Source organism: Scomber japonicus, chromosome 9 (genome assembly GCF_027409825.1).
Source record: "Scomber japonicus isolate fScoJap1 chromosome 9, fScoJap1.pri, whole genome shotgun sequence".
Taxonomy (NCBI): Eukaryota; Metazoa; Chordata; class Actinopteri; order Scombriformes; family Scombridae; genus Scomber; species Scomber japonicus.
In genome coordinates this window covers 34133021-34152772 of record NC_070586.1, presented here as the reverse complement: position 1 = coordinate 34152772, position 19752 = coordinate 34133021, and positions in this window count along the sequence as shown.

Here is a 19752-nt window from a genome sequence, read left to right as displayed (position 1 = left end):
AGACTCACCTTTGCTGCTTCTGCAGTATATGTATCCAGAAGGGCATTTTAATTGGCAAAGATTAATCAGAAAATCCTCCCAGGTCTACCTTGAATTACATATGACAGTATTTCCTAGCAGGAATAATGCATGTCTCACCTGAAGCATGGAACATCTTAAAGATTTCCTCCACGAGCAGCATTTACCCTGATCAGACACATCTGGCTTCAATTCAAACATCCTCTTGTCTCTTGCATGTCATATATGCAATGAGACATAAAATGGCTCTGAGATAAAAATCCTTTTCAAAATCTATATCCATCACTGTCTGGCTTGCCCTCTTTTATCATAGGCCGCTCAGGGCAATGATAAAACTATGCTTGAATTTCACAGACTCAGATTCCCATTGATCTGTCAGAGCCCACGAGCTTGATATACTGCAGATATTTGGGTGTTGTGAGCTCTGCAACTTACATGATGCTGATGACGGCAGTATTTATCATTATTATTATTATTATTATTATTATTATTGTGATATTATTGTAATCTTTATGGTAACAGCATTAAGTTTGATCATTAATCCTCCTGTTGTGTTCTGGTCAAATCGGACCAGTTTCCAATGTAAAATGTAGTTCATTTAATCTGCTTGTTATAAGTTTCCATGACTTCATCCAAACAGCGCATCTGCATGCAAAGTCAATTTTAATAATGTTTTATTTAAAGGACTAGTGTGTAGAATTTAGTGGCATCTAGTGGTGAGATAGCAGACTGCAACCAGCGGAATACGCCTTCCCTCACACTCCCCTCTCAAGTGTTTAGGAGAACCTACGATGTCATCTAGGACCAGGAACATATAAATAATTGACATGAAACAAACACAGCAGGAGGGTTAAACATGAGTTATTCTTCCATCCTCCAATGAAAAAGTTTAGTTCCCTACTCACTGGAAAAATAAATTAAGAAAGCAATAAGTCTCACAAGTCTACAGTTTAAAACCTCTGTAGAGTGTGGTGTGTGTGTAAACTGACAAAGTAAAATGATGGGAAATAAATTTTAAACTTGGGTCTTGAATTGTGGAATTTCACACATGGTTGCACACAGCTGCTCTTTTTTTATTTGAATTCAACAAAACAAGTCACAGATGTATACTAATGAGAAATTCTACTTGTATATAAATGATTTTACACAGGCTTGTCAAAATGAATTAAACTAAAAAGTAACACAGTGACTTGCAGTATACTGTATAGGCTACTGTTGAATAATACATGTTGTATTTGATTGGCCATTTGGAATACATAGATTTCCTTATATAACATTATAGAGCCTATTAAGCTCCAGGGTTGTGTTTGGTATGACACCCATAGGGAAAGGGGGGTTCATTTCGTTGCACAGAACAACAAAAAACCATACTGGTGTTTTTCCATGTTGTGGTCCATTTACTACTTAATATTATCCACAGCATGATGTTTTAGATCCAATTTTATTAGTGTATTCAAACTATTTCCAATTCCTTTCAATACAAAGTGAAAATTAACCTGCAGAAACTGGAAACCTGTTTTATCTTCGAAGTGACCTCATCATGTTGTATTTTTTGTGAGTTGAAGTTGAAAAGAAAGTAGATTGATTAGAGAGGTCACAGCCTGCATAATGTGTTCATGCAGCGCTATTTCCAGACAGAATATTGATTCTGGACAATTCTGCAAAATGCCAAATCTTTTTTTAACTGAGTTTTTCTCCAACAATACTTGCACATAGCAGCTATAATTTTGGATGATGTTAGAGAAAGAGTGTGTTAAGATAATGTTAGATAACTAAAATATGTGAGTTAAGGTTAGAGAAAATTTGGGGTTTATGATTAAAAGAAAGAAAAGCAACCATTTAGGATCCCCTCCAGACATGTTTTATCTGCTTGGAATAATAATATGTGTCTGAATCACAAAAAGCTCAATTACAGAGTTAAAAATTCTTCCTCATTAAAAATGAGTGAATATGTTAATTTCAAAAGTTTACCCGCAAGACACAAGATGTCTCCTGCTTCACTGAAACGTCTATTCTCAGTGTATGAGAGGCATCAAGTTTCCATATCACACTTGTGTAAGTTGTACATTAGACCATGTAATGTCATAATGCTTGTACGTGCACAACTTGAACTTAGTTGTTCTGCACAGTAAAGCTCAAACATCCAAGTGAATTAACGATAATTGGAACACTTTCTTGAGTGGAAAGGGGATTTAATTTGCTACAATTTGCAGCAATGGGACATGACATAAATCGTCAAATTTACACAATTATTTGGAGCACTGGGTTGGCCCATTATTGTCTCTATACATACATGCCTCTCCTGGAACACCTCATTAGTACCATGGTGTCTTTTTTCATTGTTATGTTGATGACACCCCAATTTACCTCTCTGTATTACCTCTCTTACTCTGACATGCTGAGTTCCCAAAACAACTTTTGTTATGTCAAAAAACTGAATGTTCTTCAAATCAACGTTTCTGGGGTCTAGCAACGTTCTGTCAGACTCTTGAGTTTGTCTTTGTCCATCCTTGTGTGAGAGATGGCTTATTTTGAGTTGGACTTTTTGGAAGGACTGAATTGTTACTTTGGTTTTAATGGTTGATCTGCTCTGTGTCCTCCTGGTGTTGTTTCTCTGCCTGCCATCTCAAGTGGACAGCTGAGTCACATTACTGTTCACACCTGTCCCTATAATGTGCCTTGAGCGGTCTCAAGCGGACTACTTGTGTCCAGATTTACTTGATGCCTACATCACTTCCCCAAGAAGGCCAAACAGCCCTGTGCACAGTTATTATGTCAATCAAACACTAGATTTGTTTTTAGTGCAGACTACAGAGATAAGAGCTCAATCAAATGTTCAATATGTACAGGCTCTTCCAACTTACATTACTCCCATTACATACATCTTTGCTCATCTCCATTCTTTCAACTGCCACATCTTGCATTGATGATGTATTTTCCTGTTATGCACTGGCAAGGGACGCATCAGGCATTAGCAATAAGACTGCATAAGATATGTGGTCAAATGCGTCCCAGACCACCTCAGCATGTGGTTTCAGTAATCAGATCACAATGTATCTCGTAGGTCATTTACTCTCTCTGTCTCTATTCTGCTTTTCCCTCCACACTTTCCCTTCGCACTTTCCCTGCAACTCCTCGTTAGCCCTGCCCTGCTCCCAGTGTCTTTGCCAGCCAATAATACCTTTCAACACTTCTGTCACATGTTCCCCATTCCCCCAATACTTAAGTTTTTCTGGAGCCCTAGTTTCACCCTTGGTCTTTGGTAGTTTGGTCCATCTGCTCTGCTCTCCATGACATATGTACAGTAATCACCACATTTCAATAAATATAATTTCCTTTTATCTTATTAAGCTGCACGATAGTCATCATTTTTTATTATAGCTACATAAGAGACTGGGTAGATGTAATTCACTGCATCTCTCTGTCAAGAAGATTCTGTCTTTATGAGAATAAAATAATAGTGGAGGTTTTGTCACAGTTCAGCCTGGTGGGTGTGTTGAGGACTTTGAAAGTTCCACTTGGGAGTAGCCTACAGACTTCTGAGGACAGGGGGACGCTTAATAAAATAACAGAAAATTTCATATAGACTGATGTGTTGTGATGATATCTGTACATATGGAGCCCCAGAGGCAGCACTGTCGTTGAAGCTTCACTTTACATTCACATAAACATGTGGCAGCTACAGTTGTTAGATTTCATCTGTGAAACCAACATTTATCTTCCTAAAAGTATTATATCATATATCAAAATGCTGCAGAGACATTTGAGCCAGAGGTAAATCTCCAAAGAGCTGCACGGTATCAGACGTCATGTTGACTGGCCAAACCTCAAACCTCTTCATATGACCGAAAACATCAAGGCAGATCTACAAACAAGCGTTATTTGGATAAACTGAGCACATAACATTATCAGTTCTACAGCAGAAATTACAACACCTTTAAGCCTGGCTATAGTACAGTCTAAAGAAACTCAATGATTTTTTGGGACAGTTTGTCCAGCTGAGCAATTCTTGTTGGACTGACTGGATGCCATTTTTGATCTGGTATCCAGCTCTTATAATACATACATGGGTTTCATCTCAACTGGGTTGGAAAAACGATTTTGATCGAACGGTTGAACTAAATTTCCAAGGTTTTCCTATCCATGTTTGTCTGTACAAAAAAGCACAATTTTAAAGATGAATTAATGTAATGATCATCTATTCAGTCAGTCATTCAAGACCAAACATAGCTATGCTTCAATGACTTTTAAACTCTTATATTCAGGAGCACTGGCTGTTGTCACACATTACCTGTCTCAATAGAGACAGACTTCCAAAAGCTTTCCCTGTCTGACTCAATTTCATCTGTTTGTTAAACACTTAAACTTAAAGTTGTTTAACTTGACACAGGGAACACATTCTATGTGTTATGCAACATACTTGCCTTTCATTGTATTTTTGTAATGCCACAATAAATAACTCCAATGATGTAGTCAAAACTAATCATCTGAATGATACGTTGTGCTCTAACTTCACAGTCACACAATAACATTTGTGTTAGAGGTTCACACACCTCTAATTGGATCTGTGCTGGTTCCTGCTTCAACCTCCTCCATCCTTTCCATTTCTTGTTCAGAGCTATGTTTACCTGTATATTTAGTATTTAACAAATCAGTTTTACAGCTGGGTTAACGATCAAATATGATATAGCTTACAGGCAGTATATAATGTGCTTATCAGGCTTCTTTCACATTAACCACAGTCATAAGAACCATTGTTAATATAAAAATATAATAATTTTAATAAGAATGAAAAATAACAATTCTAGTAGCTTTAATTTTGTAACAAAATCTTAAATGTTGAATGTCTGAGTGAGAGCAGCACACTGGCAACCAACACTACTTAAAATAATAAGATACTACTGCAGCAGGTATGATGCAGTAGCTTCTCTGACTTTTTTGAGAGGACAAAGATCTGCAGTACAGCTCGGGGGCCAGAGCCAGCTGTGTGAAAAATCCCACCCTAACACTTAAGCACTGTTAAAAACACCTACTGGCTATGTACCTTGCATTTCCTGGCTCTGTGTTGTTGTACGGTGCTGTATTTTTTACTATTCTCACAGATAACTGGCTAAACAGATGGTGTGGTGTCATATGAAGATATTTCCAGCAGCTGCAGAGAAACATTTTCAGCCGCATAAAACTTCAGCAGTAATCATCAGGTTTTTGCTGTTTTTTTCCCTCAGTATCAAACCTTAGAATCAAACTATAGTCATGCATGGATAAATCTTTCAAGCGAGAGGTAGAAAGTTCAGTTGCTCCACACATACTGGTTTAATAAACCACAGGAACTTGATCACACACTACATTATTCTGTAACTAGCTTGTATATGTCTTTAGATATATAGATATGTTATGTCTAAATAATGCTCATACCCCCAGTTTTGAGTGAGTATGAGTTCATGGCCTTTCTCTGGGATTTGTGGTTGAAGATAACATAAGATAAGACATGATGTATTTTACATTCCCCTCAGGGATTTTTTTCTTGGGCTCAGTGTTAATACACCGCAAGACATTTATCTCCTAAACATACTTACTTACATACATGCATACCTTATCATTCATACAAAAACAAAACAAACAAACCACACAAAACCACTACACAATAAGACCAATGATATTGATAAAAACATCTACAGCTTACAGAACTCCCAAAATGCGGTCAGCTCTATGTTCCCACAGTCCTATGTTCCCACAGCTCAATGTTCCCACATTTCTGACTTTTTTTCCCAAAATTAGGCCTTATGTTCCCACATCTCTTAATAGAATCACGGATTCTCTGTCTGTTGTCCCGTCTGTCCCCTCTTGTCCTCTCTAAACCCCAAAAGTGTACCGCTATTTTCCGACATTTTTTGTACACAGGAGTTAATGGGACTGTCAAAACTCTGAGAATATCAAGGGCTCTAGGATTGATTAAAATGAAAATAACAACCACCAAATCTGGCTTGAGGGAACTCAGTTTCTAGTGAAGATGAATGCGCCAATTTTGATGGGTTACCCGTCGGATGGCCACTTTGACAGCTTGGAATACTTGCCTCTAGTGTCCAATGGTGTTTTGCTCCTTAAGTGTATGTGTACAAGAGGTAGTGCAAAATGATGATGGTATCACATTATGATCTAGGGCAATCTTTATTATTTTTCTTTCTTGAGATATATTTTTTGGGCATTTTTGTGCCTTTATTTGAATTTTGGAAGGGGAATGCAGCATTAAACCGTGGGTGTGGGTTGTACCCACAGCCACATTTGAATAATTTCATAGAAACGTGGGAACATAGTGCTGTGGGAACATAGGTGCTGTGGGAACATAGGGCTGTGGGAACATAGGTGCTGTGGGAACATAGGGCTGTGAGAACATAGGGCTGTGGGAACATGGACACGCTCCCAGGAAAACAATATGTTACCAGTATTGCACATTGTAGCAGTTTGTAAGAACCATTAAATCACCAAAAGAAGTAGCAGCCCCGACTCCTACAAATGATGATTTACTTTTAATTTGTTTTACCAAATCTGTGTTCATTTCACCAATGAAAACTAATTGTGACAGCCATTTTGTCACGATTGAAACCAGACTTAAACTAAATAAAACAAATTAGAACTAAATGAAAGATAAATGCCCCACTGCTTTAATTCAAAGTCTTATTCAATGATCTGCATGCTTCTGTCTGTAGACTTGCTCCTGATTAATGCAACAGAATGCCCCAAATTATCTCTTCAGAAGCAGATTTAACTGTTTGATCTGTTGAACTACAGTTGATCAGCATGTTTTAATCCGTAATGCCAGTAAATAGAAACAAATTTATTGACCAAATTAATCTACAATCCATAAAGAATTAGACTTGAATCAGAAACAAAAAGGCCACTTTTATAAAAAGCTAAGCTAACGTAACGTTATCAAGAGCTGTCGAGCGTCTGTCGTTTATCTTTCCTGTTGCTAAAAGAAATGAGTGAATTCCATGATAAATATCGGCAATCAGCCACCTTTTTAATGAACTATTTAGCTTCTCATCTGCAGTAAAAAACTGTTCAGTGTCTGAGTTAAGCTTAACAGGGTAGAACAGACTAAAATATCTTAAATGTTGTTGATTTATTGTTGTAAAACCAATTAAATATGTTGCCATTGAACATAGTGTGGAAGTTCTGGGCTGCATTGAAATTATTTTACTACATATTTATCATCAGCATATAAATGGAATTTCTAGGTTCAATTCAGAAGTAGAAGTAAATAAGAAGCAGGTTGAGACAAAAAAGGGGGAGGGGGGTTACAATTTGCACTGAACATCACAAACTGGTAATACATAACAGCAGCAGAGGACCAAAGACGAGAAATTTCTTTTCAGTCTGGACAGTAAAAATCTTCAAATCGATATCTGCTAACTAGTATGGAAATGGAAGTGGAATTAATAGCAGATATGTGATCTGTTCAGCGGGCATGAGTTCAAATCTGCTGCTGCTGGAGGAGGCAGACATCTTAAAGTGGCTGACTGAGGCTGAAATAACAGATGAGGAAAACAGGGACTCAGATAGAGTGAAGCAAAAAAACCCCCAAAACAACAAAAAAACAACTTGATTTTTGATTTTTCTTCTCAGCTGCAGAAATCAGAACTCCACTCCTGCCTCTTTACTTGCTCTTCAAAAGTCAAGTCACTGTTAAAAATCACCTCAAGGTTTCTGCTCACTGACTTTGCACTGGAGTGTGTGTTGCTACTAAGATGATTTAAAATACCAAATCTGCCATGACAGTGTTATCTCCCCCTGTTTCTTCCTACCTAGCCAGGAAGCTGTACTAGATCAGACAGTTACATTAGCTGACTTGTCTCTTGGCAAAGTCACCGGCCTTTTACGCCTCATTTATGTGATGCTGGATTCACAGTAAACACATGGGCAAGTGGGCAAACCTCTTCTTGTGAGCGAGAACATGTGGGAAATTTTTGCCAGCTCTTCTGCTACCTGCTGCCATGACTTCCAGAGATGCATCAACACAGGCAGGAAACACAGCAGGGAACCCACTGATAAGGGATCTGTTCATCGAACACGTCTGAACTAATCCAGGCTGACATCTTATTATCAAGCCAAAATGATGCTATTTAATATCATCCAACCAATTTGGTTATTTGAACTCAATTAGTTTTAATTTAATCATCTTTGATGAAGTTATATATATAGAATAACGTTGGGTGCTTTTTTTCCCCAAATAAATGCATCATCATTACTCTTATGATTGGCTGAGTGTTGATCAGATGATTCGCCTCATTTACTGTATGAGATAGATACCAAGCAGCAACTACCACAGCAGGAGTGTGGAAGTACTGTAAAGTGCAATACCTCCAATGGCCACTAGATGCTTAAATTATTCAAAAAGCTTCAACTTCTCTCTAGAAATACTAAATCAGTCTTTATTTTTCAAGGAACCATTATGGTCTCAATAACTACATTTAGGCCGTCTAATAAGTGTGCCTGTGGTAATTTAGGAAATGATTGCTTATTTAAAAAGATTTCAAGACTTCTAGCAGCTTTGATGTTTGCTGTGTGGGTGTTGATTGACAGCTGTGATTAACAGTTGGCTCACCTGCTGCTCTCCTGGGCTCCAGGAATCACTCTGAATTGGACTGTTATCACAATATTTTGGTTAATTAGATGTTACTTTACAATACCTGTCCTGTTAGCAAAATTTAGCCAGCTAACGTTAGCTCAAGTAGCCCTATATTTTCAAACCCCCAACCAAGGCCATTAAGTGTACTGCTCATGTCACACCTAGCACCCTTATCAACACAATGAACGGTATTTTTATCAAGTACTTTTAATTTACATCTTCATAGCACTTTCTCATGAGCTGTTCACAAGTTTACAAATATTAAAACGTTAAATCACAATTACACCTCGTTAATATCAAAAACCAAGAAAGAGCCTTTAAAGAAAGCTTAAAAAGACTGTTGGGTGCTTTACACTTTGCGTATGTTTAAAATTAATATTATATAACTGTGCACAATCAAAATATGCTCTTGCAGTGTGTGCAGCATGCTGCATTTTTATTGATGGGTACATGGTGGTGGTTTAAATGTCATCTCAAGGCTTCTAAATAAGAGTCCATAAACTATTGTATGATGTCACTGTCTGCTTTTTACAGCCTATTTGTTACTGTGTTCCACACTTGTTTTTACACCTAGTTATTACAGCCTAACAATATTCATTTGTAATGATATGTGCACTTTTACTGAGGGTCTCCTTATGTAAGCACTTGCAAACTGTTGTTACAGTGCTGATTTTAAAGGGGAAATATAGCAATTTAGCATTGCACCTCCACAAAGTTGGTTTGCTTCCAAAAGTCAAAACAGTAGAGCTCAAGATATCTTGAGTTTCAGTCTCAAATATGGGTCAAACCTCCAAAACACTGAAATCATGACATCATACAACGTTATTTTGTCAGACTTTAGAAAGGTTTTCTCAGAGCCACAGGCTGAATAGTACACTGTATTACAAATAAACCAAACCTGAAGTGTAAAAACAGTGGAATGCCCCTTCTTTAACCAGCATTTACAGAAGTAAAAAATCCAGGCTTTTATTGCTGCATGTGAATAACTGCAGTTTCGTATCCACAAAAAAAAACCAAACACACACACATTTTTGGCCATTAAATAAAAAATGCCAATAATCTCACCATCTCTGGTACAAGTCCTTTAATTCTATTTGCACTCTTGCTGTCAGATGATTTTGTCAAAAATGTGAGAAAACAGATTTCACACCCTGTGACCCACTGTGAGCTTGATTTGAGAAAACTCAGTGAGCTGTTGATGCAGTAATAAAAATCAGTCCAGGAGGCAAATGCAGAATACAGTTTGATAGAATGGGTTTGGGAGCAGTTTTCCTCTTTTTTTGTCAACTTTTCTGCACATTGAAATCTTAAAAACATCCAGATTGATAAAAGACAGAAGCACAGGTGCGATCCTTTGTTTTCTCATGTAACATTCATTTTTCTTTGCTGTCCCTTGTAATCCTCATGATCTGCCTGGGTATTTTTCCACAGGTAACCTGAAAGTGTCAGAGAATCTTCCCTCTGTTAATCTACTAACTCATTACTAATGCACAACTAAACCTCAAACGCAGCCCGAGTGCCTTATAGCAGCTGCTCAATTCATCTGCACATCACACCCCATCCCATCTATTTGCAGCACGATGACAGATACTCCCTCGTTATTCTGCATTGATTGCCGTTGTAGCGACTCAAAGTCACTCCTCTTGCCTTTACCCAGTGCTCGATATAATGTTTCTGCCATGCCGTTCACATTTAATTAACCTGCTCAACCTCAGACGTAAATCAATATGGAGATCAGGAAATTCAGTAGCGTTTGGCTCAGGCATATAAAAATCATTCCCCCAAACGACGTCACTTTACAGGTGGTTATGCAGATGCGAAGGGTTCGGAGCGGAGGCAGGGGCCCTCGTTAGGACTGAGCCACCGACACTCACCTCAAATTTCCCATGTGACTGTCAAATTACTGTGGCTGTTTTCAACGCCTCATGGATTTGTTTTCGTGCAAATAGGAAGCTGTCAAAATGTGCTGCTCATGGCTGGTTTAACCTGCTAGGGGGTCCAATGGAGACAAATGTACTATTGGCACCCTGCTAGTCTCATGTTAATACTGTAGATACAGGTCGTCTTGCAAGGCAAGGATGTTCTGCAGCTGAAATAACTTTGAAGTACATCTACATGAAGCTGATTCATTCTAAAATACTGTTTTCGAGGAAAAATCTTGTGTGTTCACAGAAGGCATTTCAAACTAGCGAAGAAGAAATGGTGTATTTCTAGTTTCATTGCAGCCGCCTGGCATTTGGTTTAATGGAAGCACATTACAACAGTTTAAGCAGAGAAAGGTGGTAGATCTAAGTAGACAATAAAGACAGCAACTCTTGAAAACAACATGAAGCTGTTGATGCCATTGTTGATGATGTCATGTTTCTTCTTCCTCTTCCAATGAAATGCCATTCTACTGCCACCATCTGTTTTGTCACCAATATAACAGCGTTTCCACAAAGCTCTGTTTTCCTCATACTCACCAAAATGCCAAGCCAGCAATTTAGATTTACACACACTTGAAGCCAATCAGGAAAAAGGCTGTTTTAGTCTTAACAGAGGGCCAAAACTGAGAGGAAAAGATGTATTCATGAATTTTGCCAGTTTGGTGCAGACATGGTCTTTGGGTCTGTGATAATTCTGAGGAAAAATAAATCGTAAAGCATCTATATCTAAATTTCTGACTGGGAACTTGGAAATTCGGACCTCCAAGCACAAATGGAAGATACCAATAGATATGACGTAGATACCAATAGTATCTATGGTGATCTATAAATCATGTGACTGATTGATCATCTGCATTTAAGGGACCAAGAAAGCTAAAATCTAAACATACACAGAAGAAAGACTAGAAATGGTTACTTAAGTTAGGTTGATTTAAAGATCAGTTTAAAAAGTATTTTAGTGTATGGAAGTAGTGGGGAGCAACTGGAAATGAATATATAATAATAAAATTACACTGATGCAGAAGAACAAGAAGAAGAAGCACTGCAAGGAAATCAAGATGAATGCTGTTCCAGTTTATGTCAGGGCAGGTAGTGAATTGGTCATTGCTCAGAATTCCCTTCCACTCAACCTTTTAAACCCCCCCCCCCCAAAAAAAAAGAAAAAAAAGAAAACATAAAATATGCTGACATATATTAAAAATGAGTATACCACAAGTCAGAGAGAAGTCGCCCCCCTCTCCTAGCAAAAAGTGTCGTGCTCAGTGAAGCAAACTAGTGCTTTTGAAGTGCAGTGAGATATTAGTCATGTTAGAAAATCTGACACTCACCTTATATCACATGGACTTTATAACCTCTGGTGATGTAACAGCTGTAAGGCTGGCAGAGTCTTTATACCCTGAGGTGTAACCTATCCAGGAATCACAGGTTTGTGCCTCTTCATGACAGTTTCTCTTTGAGTCGTGATGCCTCTTTTATGAATCTGCTCACATCATTTATGTGTGAAAGGGGAGGCTGGAAAAAAAGAAATCTCTCAAACTTTTCCAAACAAGACACAAAGACATACTTTGATACATTTCCAGAGGAAGTAGGTAGCACTTTAGCTTTGTCCAGTTCATTAGAGACATAATGTAACCACTTATTGTATTCTCATATTCTGACATTTTCAAGAATAGCTCAAAGCTGTGGACAATGGACTTCACTTGAAAAGGCAGCACGCACATGGAACCGCTGTGCCGATGATTGATGCAGAATCACAGCAGGTGATTGGCCCGAGAAGAGAAGCACGACTGATTTTCACAGTGGTGGTTATATTTAACGAGGCCTGCGGAGGTGCTGTTTGTGTGTTTGAAAGAGACAGTTCTGATTTGACTACAAGACACTGTTATCATCGTGTCTAACAGTATCAATGCAAAAAAATCCAATATGAATTAAACTGGGGGATTTAAAAAAAAGAAGTAAATTACACAGTATAGCTGCTGTTCAGAAAGTGATGCTCAGGTTTGCTCTGTGCATGGCTCAAGCTTTGGGAACACATTGTGATTATTTTTCATGTTGTGCTCATAGAGCAGCATGTTCTGACAATATAATATGTGAGAATGAATCCAGATTTACCCTATAGGCCCATGGCCATCATTGGTTGCATGGGGAAAAAGGCATCAGGGCCATTATATTTATCAAAAACGGCAGTTTCATTTTTCATCGTGTGTACAATTCAAGACCAAAACATGACCACATGACCTCGGTAATTTTCAGGTTTATTAATTAGGTTTTATCAGAGGAGCAGTTAATAATTCTAATAATTTTATTTGTAATGCACTTTACATTTGGAAGCATATCTCAAAGTGCTACAAGGTAAAAGCATCAATATGAAAGACAGATTAAAAAACGAACATAAAACATCATAAAAATAATAGCATAAAAGCAGCAACCAGCAAGGTTAATTAGAAGTCAATAGAGAAGACTAATGACAAAAATATTCAGAGGACTACTAAACAGTTTTTCTTTCTTGTATCATAAAGTTGTAATAGTCCAAGATTTCAATCAGGGTCAATTTGGTGACACTCATGGTTACCATGGTAACTGCTGTATTTGTTTTATACTACAGTAAACACTCTTTGAGCAGCTTTCCTGTCACAGATAACTAACAACAAAAGAGCAACTGATGTCTGTGTTAACAGTGCAGTAGGAGCCCTGACATTAACATGGAGGGGGCAATAATAAAGCCTGGAATTCAATGTTGCTTTTAGCTGCAATTAAAAAATAATATGTTATCATAGTTAGTATACTAGCATTAAAAAAAAATTATATTATAAAAATGCATTAATATTAATATGCTGGCCATTTGAGCAGTTTCCACCACTAATGGTTGTTTTCTAAAGAGTCAGCCCTCCTTTTATCCAAATAGATGGAGACTGACAGTACACTGGGTTCAGTGGGTGAAACACGAACACACATAATGATAACTGACGACCATCAAAACCAAATGTTATTTCAGTTTTATGTTGAAGTTGAAAAGTATTAAGTGCTTCCAATTTCTAAAACTTGCAACATCTGTTCATATGAGTGAAAGCCTTTAAAGTTTAGAGTAACATTATCTAAAACTCTCCAATCCCACTCCCCACCTCCCCCCTTACATTATTATGCTATTATATTATCATTATATCAGTGGTATAAAATGATCTTCAAATGAAATAATATTGTTTATCATGATCATTAGAGACAATATATCATCCAGCAAAAGTAGGCCTACACTTCATTGGTATCATGTATCATATGATAAGTCGATATACAGATATGATGGTGTTGATAATTACATTATTGTAGTATAAGTCGATAATGTAATTATTGTGAAGTGTATAGCTAAAACCAGAGTAACATGCTCACTCTTCCTTGTTCTGGTTATAAGTCTAGCAATGCAATTTTGAACGAATTGTGGTTTTTCAAGTGACAGCTTTGGTAACTCTAGTAAAAACAGAACTGCAGTAGTCCAATCTGATAGAAATAGAAGCATGAATAAGGTTTTCAGCATGTGTATGAGATAGGAACACATGGTCATGGATGTGAATAACCATAATTGTTTGTTTTTTCCAAACAAGCCTCACAAGCAGGACATTCTTCTATAGTGCTCCATATGACTACTGCATTGACTGACATACCATGATGGAACATTATTCCATGAATATCTGGAGCATTGCCCTTCTACCACCTGATGGTTCCACAAAGCCTACTCCATCAGCAGGGAACACAAGAGAGAAGATAAACAGACGTTACAGTGTTATTTGGTTGATAGATGATCTCTGGTTAGACCATGTGGAACCACCACAGCTACTGTATGAGAGATTAGCAGCAGAGATGTCACAAATATCAAAAGACAACAAGGATTTCTGGGGGATTATCACTTTAAGCACAGCAGTATATCTTAGAGAAAGTGGCCCACTTGATCAGTATTTCATGTGCGTCCACTGTACTGTACATTACATGCAGGATAGTGTTATTGAGAAGCCCTTGTGTGTGCCTGAGCTCAAAGAATGTCACATGAAATTAAGTCCATCAGTCTTTAGATGTAAAATTATACACTGAAATTTATCACCAAGTCCAACGATTGGGAAGATGATGGAGCTCTATACGCCATTTTGCAAGGATATAGTCAAATCTGGATATTATTAGAATTGGAGATTACTTGCCCGTGACTCAAAAGTAGCAGCTACGTGGATCATTGCTGCCGTGATGGAGCACGTGAATACGGCGGCGTGACAGGTGACCCACACACACCGGCAGCTCTCTTCACAATCAAGAGTTGAGGTAATTCATTCCGGGCGTAATTCACTCCAGGTTGCTTTTAATGGTCTCGATACTTGAGATTAAATTGACTTCACAGTTGAGGTTTTATTTTTTTATTCTCTCTCTCTCTCTCTCTCTCTCTCTCTCTTGCTCTCGCTCTCGCTCTCTCTCGCTCTCTCTCGCTCTCTCTCTCTCTCTTTTAGATACATTCTGGTGGGATAAAGCTTCCATACAACTTAGGCTGACTGAATGTAGATAAATTGCTTGGGAGAAAAAAATTGCGCAACCCTCCCAAAGGCTTGTTGATAGAGGATCTATCTTTTCCTGCTCCCCCAGCAGCTGCCAGTGAAATGAGACCTTGAGAGAGGCTGGGGAATTTCACATTTTGTCATGTTCATTGTTTGCTCCCTTCATATTTCCCTATGTGCAAGTTAATGGTAATGGCACATCCGCTGACAAGATAACAAGGGAAGAGAAGGGGGGTATGTGATGTTGTTTAAGGATGAAAAATGAGCTTGTTTTCTTTTTTCATCTCCTTGATATAATTAATGTTGATATAATCTTTTCTTTTGTTTTTTTTATGCCACTTCCAGAAATGGCCCACTTTAGACGGATTGTTAAAGGCAGAGTGAATTGTAAATAATTAGCCTCTTTATGGAGGGGGTATTATTTTATTGATTTTCTAATCAAGTTAGATCTATAATCACCTTCTACAGTAAATGTTTCCCCAATAATCACCATTTTTCATGCAGATGCTGCAAATGATTTGACATGTTTATGCTTTGACTACTTGCCTCCTAAATACATTGGCACATTTACTGTATGTAGGTTATGTTTATGAGCTCATTTGCATATATAAAGGAGTTAAATGAGCATTTGGAAAGGTAAGCTTTTATTGGTTTATATTTGCCTGGAAACAGAACAAGCTTACAAGACAACATGGCCATCACTTGATATAGTTGTTAATGTGTTACTTAATAGCTCAGATAACAATGAAGCAGTTTGAGGAGAGCAATGGGTTGCAAATGCCATGTGTGAATTGCGGGTTAAGGGTGCTAATACTATCTGTAGGGATGTCAACAGTTGGTTGCATGTCAGTCTATAGCTGAGTTTGTCTGACTGAGATCTCCAGGAAGGCAGTTGTGCAGCTGAGGGGCCCGAACAGCAAAGGCCCAGTCCTGTCTAGAACCATGTCAAGATTTTGGAACCATGAGTAGAACCCTGCTGGAGGATCACAGGCAGTGATCAGGCTTATGAGGACACTGAATACCACAAGGACAAGTCAACATCAAAAATTGATTTACATGAGACCGTAATGTGGTGCAAAAGCAGCAAAACAACAGTGGCAGTCTCAAGGATCTCACTCCCAAATTATTTGTATTTGTATTCTGAGAAGGTGTAGTTGTAGCAATCTTGTTTTTGCTTTTATTACACCTCTAATCAGAATCAGTTTTATTGTCACTTCCATAATACACACACTTAGCATACATAGAAGCGAAACGCTGCACTCGAGAGATCAGTCATCTACACATTTAAAAACAGGCACATGAAGACAAAAGACATATTTAACACCTTTAAAATCACAAAAAGCTGCTTTTTAAGCTAAAGTGCTGATGTGTTTACTAGTGCAATGTTGCACTTGCACGTATGCTCTGGAGCCTCTTTCCAGATGGCAAGAGTGCAAAGAGGTGGTGAGATGGATGTGAGAGATCAGTCATTATGTTGGTGGCTTTTCTGACACGCTGGTCTGTGTAGATGTGACGCCTATGACCTTCTCAGCTGCCCTCACTGTTTTCTGCAGGGGATGATAATATAATTTTAGGATATTAAAAGTTAAAGTATGTGTTCCCATACCAGGTCTTAAATCCCGATCTCCCAGACCACAGATAACTGCGCTGACCACTTAGCCAGATCTCAGCTCTTGGAACAGACATACAGACCTGAAGCTATTTACATAGATTAGATGTGATGTAAGAGAGAAAGTCTGTTGCGTAATGTCCGCCTACCATTTCTGGTGCATCAACCACTGGGTGATGGAAAATGTGTCACAAACAACCAGTTCATTTTATTCTTTCATCAGCAGACCACAGGCTCAATCATAATTGTGGTAATTCATTTGGCAAGATTATAACTGTAATAAGCATGAGAAAGACTCAATACAATTAAAGTTGTGTCCAGTAATGATACTCATGCATGTGTGTGCTTTTTTGTGAGACTTAGAGGTTTGGTAGGATTGCTGCTAAGATGTAATGAGTCGTGCTGTGACCGTCTTCCACCATGTCCTACCGATGGTTTGGGTCGATGAAGGATGTTAGAAGGAGAGGATAAATATTCTAGAGCCTTCTATCATGTATCAAACATGAGGAGGACATAAACACAAGAGAGTGGAGTCGGAAAAAGGAATTCCTTATGTTCTGGAGAGTCATTCTCTTTGAGGCATACCGTGTCCCATCAAAAGAAAATGCACACTCGTGCTGTAGCACTTTTGATGTGCTACATTTTCATTTGGCTCTTGATGTGTCTCTGAAGTAGATAGGTGAGACATCTCCCTGTTGGAAGAATAGACTTTGAAATGCAGGGCTTCTTTCACAGACATTAATTAAACCTAGCTTTTGACTAAAATGTCTTTCTCTGGAGACCTCCACTCTGTAGGTCTGGGATAAGACTTAATCCAAACTTCAGTGCTGCACTGAGAAGGATGCCACATGCTGGCTGAGCAGGATCAATTGATTTTACTGAAAGGAGAAAAGTATAGTTTCTGAGCTGAGGTTTGAGGAGTGGGTGTTTTATAGGGGCAATATGCTTCTGATGAAATGACCCACGGCTTTACAGTATAAATCAGATGCTTTACCTTTTGCAGCTATAATCAATATTTTTATTATGATGTATGAAATGACAATGTGTAATGTAAGAGGTGTCACTGATGAACCTAGAGAATTTATCAGTCACTTTGCAGCTCCCCTTCAGCTTTACAGAGCTTAATAGAGAGATTTTGCTCAAATCACTCTGGCTGCAATTTTACTGTTTTTGTTCATTCTCAGCGCTCTCATGGCACCGTTTCTGGCAGAAGCTGGCAGCTTTTTTCAGAGAAAAAGCACCAAAAATAAACTGTACACTACGTGCTCGGCATCAAACAGCAAAAAGACACAACTTTATCATTTTAAACCGGTGTTTAAACCAATGTTGCACCAATATATCGGTCAAATATCAGTATCGGCCGATATTTCCCTTGCTGACTAACATCAGCCTATGAGTAAATAAAGGCCCGTTTCCACTAACAAAGTTCCTGGTCAAATTTAGGAGGCAGGAACTTTACAGGAACGTCCTCTCACTCAGTCCACTATACTGTGTTTGTCTCCATTGCTGGTTTGTGTGTTCATGTACATGGCGATGGAAACTTTTTTCAGACAGTGTGGATGCTTTCTACGACCGTTCGTTCTCTGCTGGGTTTTAAAAATGATGCTTATTTTGGTGCTTTCTGCCGACGTCACATCCTGCTTTGAGTATACCCCATCAGCATAGAGTAAGCCTTAAGACCCATCCAGGAGTTTTTCGGGGGCCAAACAGAGTACATACCTCAAGGAAGGGAATCGCTCAGCCCCGGTAAAAGTTCCAGGAGATTGTCCTTCGGGGGAGGTTCCTGCTATGGAGACACACGCCAACGGTCATGGCCCCGTAAAATTACCCTGAAGTTCTTGCAGTGGGCTTAAGAATTCTACAGTTATGGGGCAGCAATAGAGAAAACCTTGTCCCCATAACACTTAATCCTGGATCTGTGGACAGGCAGAAGTCTCTGGTCAGATGATTTCAGTTCTCTCGCCTTGTAAACAATCATCAGTATCTTCAAATCAATTCTGTACCTAACAGGCAGCCAGTGTAGGGAGGCAAGAATGGGAGTAATGTGGTACTTCTTTTTTTGATCTTGTCAGAACTCTTGCTGCTGCATTTTGGTAAGTTGAAGACAGGATACACAAGACTGAGTGATACCAAAATATAATGATATGAAGGCATGAATAACTTCCCCCCAGGTCAGAATTACAAAGAAATGATCAGAGTTTGAGATAATGCAAAGCTGGATGACATTTACTTTAACTACAAAATTGATTTTGAGACACAGTTAGCTGTAGACTAGCTGGTGATTTAGCATTTAGTAGTTAATGAGCCAGATATTTCCCTCAGGAGTTGGTAGAGAACAAAAACAGAGCTAAAAGAGAGTAAATATTGGACTTATATTCACCAGTTGAACATAAGTTTGACTCCAAATGAATGATACTGTTGCTCCAGAACTGCTGGATGTGGAAATGAACAACTATTTGATAATAACTCGCCATATCAACTTAAAAGGTGATATGTTGTGTTCACGGCTTGTTTTCAGCACCCCCAAATGGCCAAAATAGTTATTGCAGCTTAAAGTAAAAGTAGCAGTAACCTAGGGCAATATTAGCATTATGTTATTGTATGCATCATCAGGAAAATAAAAAATAATGAATCCATCTAAAGTTAAGGTACTTATTATAAACTAATCTGACTATTATTATTGCAGTTATATTATATGAATATTTCAGTGTATGCGGTTGAGGGGGAGCTAATTTTTAACCTATTAATATGCTGTTTTTAATCTAATGCAAAGTATCATATTCGTTAAGTTTATTACAGATCGTGTATTTAAAATATTAAACCGCAAAGCAGCTTGTAAATAAATGTGTCTGATGAATACAGTGGAGTAAAAGTATTAATTGGAAATATCTCAAAGTGGTAATACTAAAGAAAAAATGCAATCTTAGAAGTATAGTATTTAGGTAAATGTACTTTCTATCACTGTAAATATTTTAGTTGTCCTCATTTGCATGAACAAACATTACATATATGGTTTAAATATTAAAATACTGTTTTTCACCA